Source organism: Nerophis ophidion, linkage group LG08 (genome assembly GCF_033978795.1).
Source record: "Nerophis ophidion isolate RoL-2023_Sa linkage group LG08, RoL_Noph_v1.0, whole genome shotgun sequence".
Taxonomy (NCBI): Eukaryota; Metazoa; Chordata; class Actinopteri; order Syngnathiformes; family Syngnathidae; genus Nerophis; species Nerophis ophidion.
In genome coordinates this window covers 68,012,680-68,024,687 of record NC_084618.1, presented here as the reverse complement: position 1 = coordinate 68,024,687, position 12,008 = coordinate 68,012,680, and the positions used below count along the sequence as shown (strand labels likewise).

Sequence of the window (12,008 nt, the reverse complement as noted above, 5' to 3'; positions counted from 1 at the left end):
ATGATTCGATTAAGAATATGTTATTGATGCAGTTTTACATTTCATTTCACTAAGAGTTTATCACTTGTAACGTTTTGGTATAAGTGTAAAATTCCCATCACATTTTATTAAATGAATGGAAATGTGTGCAGAAGGGGAACTTAAAGGAATCTCTCAGTCAAGTGACTCGCTGATGTCGGCATTACTGTCCAATAAATGGATTTTATAGCCTGTGTCCCAGTTGCAATGCATCTAAGAATCCATTATTTCCTCCACCTCTAAATAGAATGTGGGCTATTTTTTTGTTTGTTTTGCTGGATGTTTGCTTTTTCATTTTTTTATTTTTAAATCCATCTTCCGATTATCTGAATTTGGTTTGCGGGGGCAGCAGCCTAAGCAGAGGAGCCCACACTTCCCTTTCCCCAGCTACTTGGTCCAGCTCCTCCCAAGTCCAGCTGGGAGGACATAGTCTCTCTACCGTGTCCTCGGTCTTCCCTGTGGTCTCCTACCACGTCCAGGGAGATGCTCCAACCTCATCTGCTTCCTCTAATTGGATACGTATGTGCTCTAAAAATGAAATGGCTCAATGAAAACATTAAAATTATACTCAATTTTGGAAGACCTAATTCTAAATTGGGCTTAGCCATACGTTATATTTCACATAAAATATAATCAAGTGCATCGGCAATTATGGAAGAATGAGGTAATTATACATTACAATGAATATATATTTACTCTTACAAGCGGCCTTCCATGAACATTTGACTTACACTTTGAAGTCTGTGTGTATCTACAAAGCCCAAAAGCAGTGCAGTTATGTGCAAATGCTAAATAAAAAGAGAATACAATGATCTGCAAATCCCTTTCAACTTATATTCAATTGAATAGACTGTAAAGACAAGATAGTTAATGTTTGAACTGGAAAACTTTATTTTTTGAAAATATGTCATTTGGAATTTGATGGCTGCAACATGTTGCAAAAAAGAGTGAGAAAACTTAGGAATGCTCATCCAAGACTTATTTGGAACATGCCACAGGTGATCAGGCTGATTGGGAACAGGTGGGTGCCAGGATTGGCTATAAAAGCAACTTCCATGAAATGCTCACTCATTCACAAACAAGGACGGGGCGTGGGTCACCACTTTGTCAACAAATGCCTGAGCAAATTGATTAAGAACAACATTTCTCAAGCAGCTACTGCAAGTAATTGATTGAAAACTTTTTCAGTCGATTGCACAGTTGAGTTGCATACATATTCCGTACAATTGACCACTGAATGCTAACACCCCAATAAGTTGTACAACTTGTTTAAGTCGGGGTCCACCTTCATCAATTCATGGATTTCACCATCTACGCTCCGTAATATCAACAAAAGGTTCAGAGAATCTGGAGAAATCACTGCAGGTAAGCCATGATATTACGCACCTTGGATCCCTCACGCGCTACTGCATCAAAAAGCCAGTGTAAAAGATATCACCACAATGGCTCAGGAACAATTCAGTAAACCACTGTCACTAAATACAGTTCATCGCTACATCTGTAAGTGCAAGTTAAAACTTTACTATGCAAAACCAAAGCCATTTATCAACAACACCCAGAAACGCAGGAGCCTTTGGTAAAAAGTGGGTGTAATAAGTTGAATGTATTAGCTTGCACTGAATGCACTTAGATAGGGTCCTCTTTCATCCACCTATCCATTTTCTAGCGTTTGTCCCTTTTTGGGGTCAGGGGGGTTGCTGGAGCCTATATGGACAAGGAAGGTGGGGTATACCCTGGACAAGCCACCACAGATAGACAACATTCACGCCAGGAACCATTTAGTCTTGCCAATCAAGCTATGGCCATGAAGATTTGGATTCAGAGACTCAAAGAAGAAAGAAAAGTGTGTTTTTTCATGTGTGTAATTCATCCCAATTATGCTTCTTGTTGTTGTGATGATTTTGAATGGTGGACAGTTATTAGTTTTCAATGGTTGCCTATTTGTAATATTGCATAAAGCCCAAGGATAGAAAGAGTTCTATACAAATAAACTTGGCTTGCCTCTTTCAACAGCTGCTGGTCAGGATTCATGCCAGCTGCTTGAAGGCTTTTAGAAGAAGCAAATCATCCATTGTACAGTACAGGTAAGATGCTTTCTTGATACACTTTGCTGGCTTGTATTATTCAATCTACCTTCAAATATGTGATCTATGTGCTCCTCTAATGATGGAGGCAGGGCCGCCCCCGGGTTAATTGGGGCCCAAAGCAGAATTTCAGTAGGAGGCCCCTCTCCCCATTACCATGTTTTTCACATTGTTTTTTTATTCAAATGTAACATTTTTTTATAGTCAAACCTAAATTTAATTTGTTGCATGTTTCAAATCGTAAATGGCAGGGCTGCGAATCTTTGGGCGCCACGCGATTCCATTCAGAGTCATTTCTCGATTCAGTAAGATTTTTGATTCAAAATCAATACTTTTTTGAAGACATTATGTGCCGGTACTAAGATGAAGTACATTCCTCCACAAGATGAAGTACATTCCTCCACAAGATGAAGTACATTCCTGCACAAGATGAAGTACATTCCTCCACAAGATGAAGTACATTCCTGCACAAGATGAAGTACATTCCTCCACAAGATGAAGTACATTCCTCCACAAGATGAAGTACATTCCTCCACAAGATGAAGTACATTCCTGCACAAGATGAAGTACATTCCTCCACAAGATGAAGTACATTCCTCCACAAGATGAAGTACATTCCTCCACAAGATGAAGTACATTCCTCCACAAGATGAAGTACATTCCTGCACAAGATGAAGTACATTCCTCCACAAGATGAAGTACATTCCTGCACAAGATGAAGTACATTCCTCCACAAGATGAAGTACATTCCTCCACAAGATGAAGTACATTCCTCCACAAGATGAAGTACATTCCTGCACAAGATGAAGTACATTCCTCCACAAGATGAAGTACATTCCTCCACAAGATGAAGTACATTCCTCCACAAGATGAAGTACATTCCTCCACAAGATGAAGTACATTCCTCCACAAGATGAAGTACATTCCTGCACAAGATGAAGTACATTCCTGCACAGGATGAAGTACATTCCTCCACAAGATGAAGTACATTCCTCCACAAGATGAAGTACATTCCTCCACAAGATGAAGTACATTCCTCCACAAGATGAAGTACATTCCTGCACAAGATGAAGTACATTCCTGCACAAGATGAAGTACATTCCTGCACAAGATGAAGTACATTCCTGCACAAGATGAAGTACATTCCTGCACAAGATGAAGTACATTCCTGCACAAGATGAAGTACATTCCTGCACAAGATGAAGTACATTCCTGCACAAGATGAAGTACATTCCTGCACAAAGTAGATAAACAGTTTTGATACATTTCTTAATTACATGAAAGAATACTGGTTTTGTTTGAAGTAATTTGACCCAAAAATCTACTAAAGTGGCTGGACTGGACAGACTTTGGGTGCAAACATTTGTTTTTGTAAAAAAAACATTTTTTTTTTTAAAATCAGTTAAAAATTGTTACACATAAGAATCGTGATTGGTCAGTTTTGACAGCCCTAGTAAATAGTCTGTATTTATATATGCTACCCACAACCCATCAGGAGGGAGGTGGCTGAAGTGTCTTGCCCAAGGACACAATGGTCATGAATAGGGAGGCAGAAACTGTATTCGAACCAGGAACCCTCAAGTTGCTGGCACGGCCGTGCCCCCCAATCTGGTTCTGCATACCAAAAGGGGCCGAAAACCAACTGCATGTAAGATAAGATATATACTGTGTGTGTGTGTGTATATATATATATATATATATATATATGCGTATATATATATATGTGTGTGTGTGTGTGTATGTGTATGTATTTATGTATGATGAGCAGGTTCAATATCCATAGCACTGTTCAAGCTGAGAAAGCTTGCAAAACTGTACTTCAAAGACACGAGTCCATGACGAGCACAGAAGTCCAATAAGAATCCAGCACTCAGGTTCAGATCAGGGAGACACCAGTCCATTTATCACTGTCAGTGACCACGTGTGCATTGAAATCCCCCAGTAAGACTATGGAATCCCCTGCCGGCGCCCCACACAGGACCAAATCCCATGCAAGCTTTCCAAGAAGGCCGAATAATCTCAACTCTTGTTTGGGGTGAACTCCAAAGTACAGACACTCAGCCAGGGACTCGTGAGTATCCTCACACCCTGAGCTCCTCCAGAAGTGAACAAGATCCATCTCTTGTCTGGGAGTTTGGTTTCAAAGCCCTTGCTATGCGTGGAGGTAAGCCCCACCAGATCCAAGCAGTAGCGCTCCACCTCCTGCACCAGCTGAGGCTCCTTCCCCACCAGCGTAGAGATGTTCCACATCCCAAAAGTCAGCCTCTGCTGCCCCAAATTGGTCTGTCCGGAGCCTCCACTTTCACTGCCATCCATCTAGCAGTGCACCCGACCCCACTGGTTCTGACCGCGGGTGGTGGGCCCACCTGGCAGAGAAAATGGTGTGTCCACGTAACTTCTTCGGGCTGTGGCCGGCCCTGCTCCATGGCTAGCCCGGCTGTGCTCCATGGCTAGCCCGGCTGTGCTCCATGGCTAGCCCGGCTGTGCTCCGTGCTCCATGGCTAGCCCGGCCGTGCTCCATGGCTAGCCCGGCCGGCCACCAGGCGCTTCCTGACGAGCCCTGCCTCTGGGTGTAGCTGAGGAGGAGGACCACGGGCTTCCTCCAGGCCGGATAACACATCTCCTTCTTGTTTGTTACATGGAAAAATATTGTTTGATTGAAACTTTTATTAGTAGATTGCACAGTACAGTACATATTCTGTACAACTGACCACTAAATGCTAACACCCCAATAAGTTTTGAAACTTGTTTAAGTCGGGGTCCACCTTCTTCAATTCATGGTAACCCTGATGCTGAGGAGGAGGGTCCCGGGCTTCCTCCAGGCCGGATCACATCTCCTTGTTTGTTCCATGGGGTGGTACCGTAACCCTGATGGGGGGGGGGGACGTTGACCTTGCCCAAGGGTGACCTGGGTCTATGTAAGGCAGGAGCGTTGAACTCCCTGAGGCTTTATACAAATACACAGACCAAATACAAATCTAATCTTTGATGTCGTAGTGGTTTGTGCAGCCCTTTGAGACACTAGTGATTTAGGGCTATATGAGTAAACATTCATTGATTGATTGATATTCTGACAGTTTTAGATTTTCTTATACACGTGCGAGGCATGAGGCGTCTCTACATCAGGACTCTTATACAGGTGTGAGGCGTGTGTACATCAGGACTCTTATACAGGTGTCAGGCGTGTGTACATCAGGACTCTTATACAGGTGTGAGGCGTGTGTACATCAGGACTCTTATACAGGTGTGAGGCGTGTGTACATCAGGACTCTTGTACAGGTGTGAGGCGTGTGTACATCAGGACTCTTGTACAGGTGTGAGACGTGTGTACATCAGGACTCTTATACAGGTGTGAGGCGTGTGTACATCAGGACTCTTATACAGGTGTGAGGCGTGTGTACATCAGGACTCTTATACAGGTGTGAGGCGTGTGTACATCAGGACTCTTATACAGGTGTGAGGCGTGTGTACATCAGGACTCTTATACAGGTGTGAGGCGTGTGTGCATCAGGACTCTTATACAGGTGTGAGGCGTGTGTACATCAGGACTCTTATACAGGTGTGAGGCGTGTGTACATCAGGACTCTTATACAGGTGTGAGGCGTGTGTACATCAGGACTCTTATACAGGTGTGAGGCGTGTGTACATCAGGACTCTTATACAGGTGTGAGGCGTGTGTACATCAGGACTCTTATACAGGTGTGAGGCGTGTGTGCATCAGGACTCTTATACAGGTGTGAGGCGTGTGTACATCAGGACTCTTATACAGGTGTGAGGCGTGTGTACATCAGGACTCTTATACAGGTGTGAGGCGTGTGTACATCAGGACTCTTATACAGGTGTGAGGCGTGTGTACATCAGGACTCTTATACAGGTGTGAGGCGTGTGTGCATCAGGACTCTTATACAGGTGTGAGGCGTGTGTACATCAGGACTCTTATACAGGTGTGAGGCGTGTGTACATCAGGACTCTTATACAGGTGTGAGGCGTGTGTGCATCAGGACTCTTATACAGGTGTGAGGCGTGTGTACATCAGGACTCTTATACAGGTGTGAGGCGTGTGTACATCAGGACTCTTATACAGGTGTGAGGCGTGTGTACATCAGGACTCTTATACAGGTGTGAGACGTGTGTACATCAGGACTCTTATACAGGTGTGAGGCGTGTGTGCATCAGGACTCTTATACAGGTGTGAGGCGTGTGTACATCAGGACTCTTATACAGGTGTGAGGCGTGTGTACATCAGGACTCTTATACAGGTGTGAGACGTGTGTACATCAGGACTCTTATACAGGTGTGAGGCGTCTCTACATCAGGACTCTTATACAGGTGTGAGGCGTGTGTACATCAGGACTCTTATACAGGTGTGAGGCGTGTGTACATCAGGACTCTTATACAGGTGTGAGGCGTCTCTACATCAGGACTCTTATACAGGTGTGAGGCGTGTGTACATCAGGACTCTTATACAGGTGTGAGGCGTGTGTACATTAGGACTCTTATACAGGTGTGAGACGTGTGTACATCAGGACTCTTATACAGGTGTGAGACGTGTGTACATCAGGACTCTTATACAGGTGTGAGGCGTGTGTACATCAGGACTCTTATACAGGTGTGAGGCGTGTGTACATCAGGACTCTTATACAGGTGTGAGGCGTGTGTACATCAGGACTCTTATACAGGTGTGAGGCGTGTGTACATCAGGACTCTTATACAGGTGTGAGGCGTGTGTACATCAGGACTCTTATACAGGTGTGAGACGTGTGTACATCAGGACTCTTATACAGGTGTGAGGCGTCTCTACATCAGGACTCTTATACAGGTGTGAGGCGTGTGTACATCAGGACTCTTATACAGGTGTGAGGCGTGTGTACATCAGGACTCTTATACAGGTGTGAGGCGTCTCTACATCAGGACTCTTATACAGGTGTGAGGCGTGTGTACATCAGGACTCTTATACAGGTGTGAGGCGTGTGTACATCAGGACTCTTATACAGGTGTGAGACGTGTGTACATCAGGACTCTTATACAGGTGTGAGACGTGTGTACATCAGGACTCTTATACAGGTGTGAGGCGTGTGTACATCAGGACTCTTATACAGGTGTGAGGCGTGTGTACATCAGGACTCTTATACAGGTGTGAGGCGTCTCTACATCAGGACTCTTATACAGGTGTGAGGCGTCTCTACATCAGGACTCTTATACAGGTGTGAGGCGTCTCTACATCAGGACTCTTATACAGGTGTGAGGCGTGTGTACATCAGGACTCTTATACAGGTGTGAGGCGTGTGTACATCAGGACTCTTATACAGGTGTGAGGCGTGTGTACATCAGGACTCTTATACAGGTGTGAGGCGTCTCTACATCAGGACTCTTATACAGGTGTGAGGCGTGTGTACATCAGGACTCTTATACAGGTGTGAGGCGTGTGTGCATCAGGACTCTTATACAGGTGTGAGGCGTGTGTACATCAGGACTCTTATACAGGTGTGAGGCGTGTGTACATCAGGACTCTTATACAGGTGTGAGGCGTGTGTGCATCAGGACTCTTATACAGGTGTGAGGCGTGTGTGCATCAGGACTCTTATACAGGTGTGAGGCGTGTGTGCATCAGGACTCTTATACAGGTGTGAGGCGTGTGTACATCAGGACTCTTATACAGGTGTGAGGCGTGTGTACATCAGGACTCTTATACAGGTGTGAGGCGTGTGTACATCAGGACTCTTATACAGGTGTGAGGCGTGTGTACATCAGGACTCTTATACAGGTGTGAGGCGTGTGTACATCAGGACTCTTATACAGGTGTGAGGCGTGTGTACATCAGGACTCTTATACAGGTGTGAGGCGTGTGTACATCAGGACTCTTATACAGGTGTGAGACGTGTGTACATCAGGACTCTTATACAGGTGTGAGGCGTCTCTACATCAGGACTCTTATACAGGTGTGAGGCGTGTGTACATCAGGACTCTTATACAGGTGTGAGGCGTGTGTACATCAGGACTCTTATACAGGTGTGAGGCGTCTCTACATCAGGACTCTTATACAGGTGTGAGGCGTGTGTACATCAGGACTCTTATACAGGTGTGAGGCGTGTGTACATCAGGACTCTTATACAGGTGTGAGACGTGTGTACATCAGGACTCTTATACAGGTGTGAGACGTGTGTACATCAGGACTCTTATACAGGTGTGAGGCGTGTGTACATCAGGACTCTTATACAGGTGTGAGGCGTGTGTACATCAGGACTCTTATACAGGTGTGAGGCGTCTCTACATCAGGACTCTTATACAGGTGTGAGGCGTCTCTACATCAGGACTCTTATACAGGTGTGAGGCGTCTCTACATCAGGACTCTTATACAGGTGTGAGGCGTGTGTACATCAGGACTCTTATACAGGTGTGAGGCGTGTGTACATCAGGACTCTTATACAGGTGTGAGGCGTGTGTACATCAGGACTCTTATACAGGTGTGAGGCGTCTCTACATCAGGACTCTTATACAGGTGTGAGGCGTGTGTACATCAGGACTCTTATACAGGTGTGAGGCGTGTGTACATCAGGACTCTTATACAGGTGTGAGGCGTGTGTGCATCAGGACTCTTATACAGGTGTGAGGCGTGTGTACATCAGGACTCTTATACAGGTGTGAGGCGTGTGTACATCAGGACTCTTATACAGGTGTGAGGCGTGTGTGCATCAGGACTCTTATACAGGTGTGAGGCGTGTGTGCATCAGGACTCTTATACAGGTGTGAGGCGTGTGTGCATCAGGACTCTTATACAGGTGTGAGGCGTGTGTACATCAGGACTCTTATACAGGTGTGAGGCGTGTGTACATCAGGACTCTTATACAGGTGTGAGGCGTGTGTACATCAGGACTCTTATACAGGTGTGAGGCGTGTGTACATCAGGACTCTTATACAGGTGTGAGGCGTGTGTACATCAGGACTCTTATACAGGTGTGAGGCGTGTGTACATCAGGACTCTTATACTGGTGTGAGGCGTGTGTACATCAGGACTCTTGTACAGGTGTGAGACGTGTGTACATCAGGACTCTTATACAGGTGTGAGGCGTGTGTACATCAGGACTCTTATACAGGTGTGAGGCGTGTGTGCATCAGGACTCTTATACAGGTGTGAGGCGTGTGTGCATCAGGACTCTTATACAGGTGTGAGGCGTGTGTACATCAGGACTCTTATACAGGTGTGAGACGTGTGTACATCAGGACTCTTATACAGGTGTGAGGCGTGTGTGCATCAGGACTCTTATACAGGTGTGAGGCGTGTGTACATCAGGACTCTTATACAGGTGTGAGGCGTGTGTACATCAGGACTCTTATACAGGTGTGAGGCGTGTGTACATCAGGACTCTTATACAGGTGTGAGGCGTATGTACATCAGGACTCTTATACAGGTGTGAGGCGTGTGTACATCAGGACTCTTATACAGGTGTGAGACGTGTGTACATCAGGACTCTTATACAGGTGTGAGGCGTGTGTACATCAGGACTCTTATACAGGTGTGAGACGTGTGTACATCAGGACTCTTATACAGGTGTGAGGCGTCTCTACATCAGGGCTCTTATACAGGTGTGAGGCGTGTGTACATCAGGACTCATACAGGTGTGAGGCGTGTGTACATCAGGACTCTTATACAGGTGTGAGGGTGTGTACATCAGGACTCTTATACAGGTGTGAGGCGTCTCTACATCAGGACTCTTATACAGGTGTGAGGCGTGTGTACATCAGGACTCTTATACAGGTGTGAGGCGTGTGTACATCAGGACTCTTATACAGGTGTGAGGCGTGTGTGCATCAGGACTCTTATACAGGTGTGAGGCGTGTGTACATCAGGACTCTTATACAGGTGTGAGGCGTGTGTACATCAGGACTCTTATACAGGTGTGAGGCGTGTGTGCATCAGGACTCTTATACAGGTGTGAGGCGTGTGTACATCAGGACTCTTATACAGGTGTGAGACGTGTGTACATCAGGACTCTTATACAGGTGTGAGGCGTGTGTGCATCAGGACTCTTATACAGGTGTGAGGCGTGTGTACATCAGGACTCTTATACAGGTGTGAGGCGTGTGTACATCAGGACTCTTATACAGGTGTGAGGCGTGTGTACATCAGGACTCTTATACAGGTGTGAGGCGTGTGTACATCAGAACTCTTATACAGGTGTGAGGCGTGTGTACATCAGGACTCTTATACAGGTGTGAGGCGTGTGTACATCAGGACTCTTATACAGGTGTGAGGCGTCTCTACATCAGGGCTCTTATACAGGTGTGAGGCGTGTGTACATCAGGACTCTTATACAGGTGTGAGGCGTGTGTACATCAGGACTCTTATACAGGTGTGAGGCGTGTGTGCATCAGGACTCTTATACAGGTGTGAGGCGTGTGTACATCAGGACTCTTATACAGGTGTGAGGCGTGTGTACATCAGGACTCTTATACAGGTGTGAGGCGTGTGTACATCAGGACTCTTATACAGGTGTGAGACGTGTGTACATCAGGACTCTTATACAGGTGTGAGGCGTGTGTGCATCAGGACTCTTATACAGGTGTGAGGCGTGTGTACATCAGGACTCTTATACAGGTGTGAGACGTGTGTATATCAGGACTCTTATACAGGTGTGAGGCGTGTGTACATCAGGACTCTTATACAGGTGTGAGGCGTGTGTACATCAGGACTCTTATACAGGTGTGAGGCGTGTGTACATCAGGACTCTTATACAGTTGTGAGGCGTGTGTACATCAGGACTCTTATACAGGTGTGAGGCGTGTGTACATCAGGACTCATACAGGTGTGAGGCGTGTGTACATCAGGACTCATACAGGTGTGAGGCGTGTGTACATCAGGACTCATACAGGTGTGAGGCATGTGTACATCAGGACTCTTATACAGGTGTGAGGCGTGTGTACATCAGGACTCATACAGCTGTGAGGCGTGTGTACATCAGGACTCATACAGGTGTGAGGCATGTGTACATCAGGACTCTTATACAGGTGTGAGGCGTGTGTACATCAGGACTCTTATACAGGTGTGAGGCGTGTGTACATCAGGACCCTTATACAGGTGTGAGGCGTGTGTACATCAGGACTCTTATACAGGTGTGAGGCGTGTGTACATCAGGACTCTTATACAGGTGTGAGACGTGTGTACATCAGGACTCTTATACAGGTGTGAGACGTGTGTACATCAGGACTCTTATACAGGTGTGAGACGTGTGTACATCAGGACCCTTATACAGGTGTGAGGCGTGTGTACATCAGGACTCTTATACAGGTGAGAGGCGTGTGTACATCAGGACTCTTATACAGGTGTGAGGCGTGTGTACATCAGGACTCTTATACAGGTGTGAGGCGTGTGTACATCAGGACTCTTATACAGGTGTGAGGCGTGTGTACATCAGGACTCTTATACAGGTGTGAGGCGTGTGTGCATCAGGACTCTTATACAGGTGTGAGGCGTGTGTGCATCAGGACTCTTATACAGGTGTGAGGCGTGTGTACATCAGGACTCTTATACTGGTGTGAGGCGTGTGTACATCAGGACTCTTATACAGGTGTGAGGCGTGTGTACATCAGGACTCTTATACAGGTGTGAGGCGTGTGTACATCAGGACTCTTATACAGGTGTGAGGCGTGTGTACATCAGGACTCTTATACAGGTGTGAGGCGTGTGTACATCAGGACTCTTATACAGGTGTGAGGCGTGTGTACATCAGGACTCTTATACTGGTGTGAGGCGTGTGTACATCAGGACTAGGGCTGCGAATATTTGTGTGTCCCACGATTCGATTCAATATCGATTCTTGGGGTCGCGATTCGATAATATATTATTTTTTTTCAATTCAACGCGATTCTCAATTCAAAAAGGATATTTTTCCGATTGAAAAGGATTGT

At 45.9% G+C, this 12,008-nt stretch overlaps 1 long non-coding RNA gene across 1 annotated transcript; it reads left to right on the top strand.

The window, feature by feature from the left end:
* Positions 1-1,106: 1,106 nt before the first annotated feature.
* On the top strand, positions 1,107-2,569 carry LOC133557115 (uncharacterized). Its single transcript, XR_009807700.1, has 4 exons — positions 1,107-1,383; positions 2,032-2,102; positions 2,354-2,407; positions 2,466-2,569. It is a non-coding gene; the product is annotated as an uncharacterized LOC133557115 (long non-coding RNA).
* Positions 2,570-12,008: the final 9,439 nt, after the last annotated feature.